Below are 1,002 nucleotides of genomic sequence, written 5' to 3' on the forward strand. Positions count from 1 at the left end.
CAACGTAGTTTGACTATTGAATGTGTAAAGTTGTTCTGCAGGTAAAGCTACAATTGATGCTTAAGGGTGTACCATGAAGTTTCTAATAGCAGCATTTGACAGCATTTGCTGAATGATAATTGTGTACCAAATATTGAGCACTCAACTCTGCAAATTAAGTGTTTGTTTTTTACCCATTACTTCTAATGGGGAGACTGGAGTTTTCTTTGTTGGGAGAGAACCTTGATTGTAGATGTGTCTAATCCTCCTTCTTTCGAAAGCGACTCACTAAATACTGAGTTTTTAAACATTTATCCCATTTTTAGTTGTGCTTATTTTTCTCACCTCTGAATTAGCTCTTGGAAGAGAAAAAGCGCATCTATGCTGATATAACATGACTAGAAGAAAATATCTCCAGAGATAAGTTTTTATACAAGAAAAGTTCATATTCTAAGTTAAAAACTGTATAATTATGGTAAGGGCATATACTGGCAAAACAAAACCAAAATCAAAACTCCTCACCAAACACACACTGTGTAAATATATATATCATTTGTTTGTTTCTTTCTTTATTTAATTATGAAACTATGGATATATGTTACATATAAAATTTTAATTTTTAAAAAAAAATTTTTTAACGTTTATTTATTTTTGGGACAGAGAGAGACAGAGCATGAATGGGGGAGGGTCAGAGAGAGGGAGACACAGAATCTGAAACAGGCTCCAGGCTCTGAGCTGTCAGCACAGAGCCCGACGCGGGGCTCAAACTCACAGACCGCGAGATCATGACCTGAGCCGAAGTTGGCCACTTAACCGACGGAGCCACCCAGGCACCTCTAAAATTTTAATTTTTGATTATATGTACATATATCAGTTCCACAGTTTCAATATTTCTTCAATTAGATTTATATCAGGCACATACATCCACATGATAACAAATCTTGCCTTCAGGAAGTGCTATTTTATGGGAAAGCTAATTTCTTACTTATTATACACTAATATCAGTAACTCCAGAAAAGCAAG

Source organism: Puma concolor, chromosome C1, assembly GCF_028749965.1.
Source record: "Puma concolor isolate L17-30 chromosome C1, mPumCon1.1.hap2, whole genome shotgun sequence".
Lineage (NCBI taxonomy): Eukaryota > Metazoa > Chordata > Mammalia > Carnivora > Felidae > Puma > Puma concolor.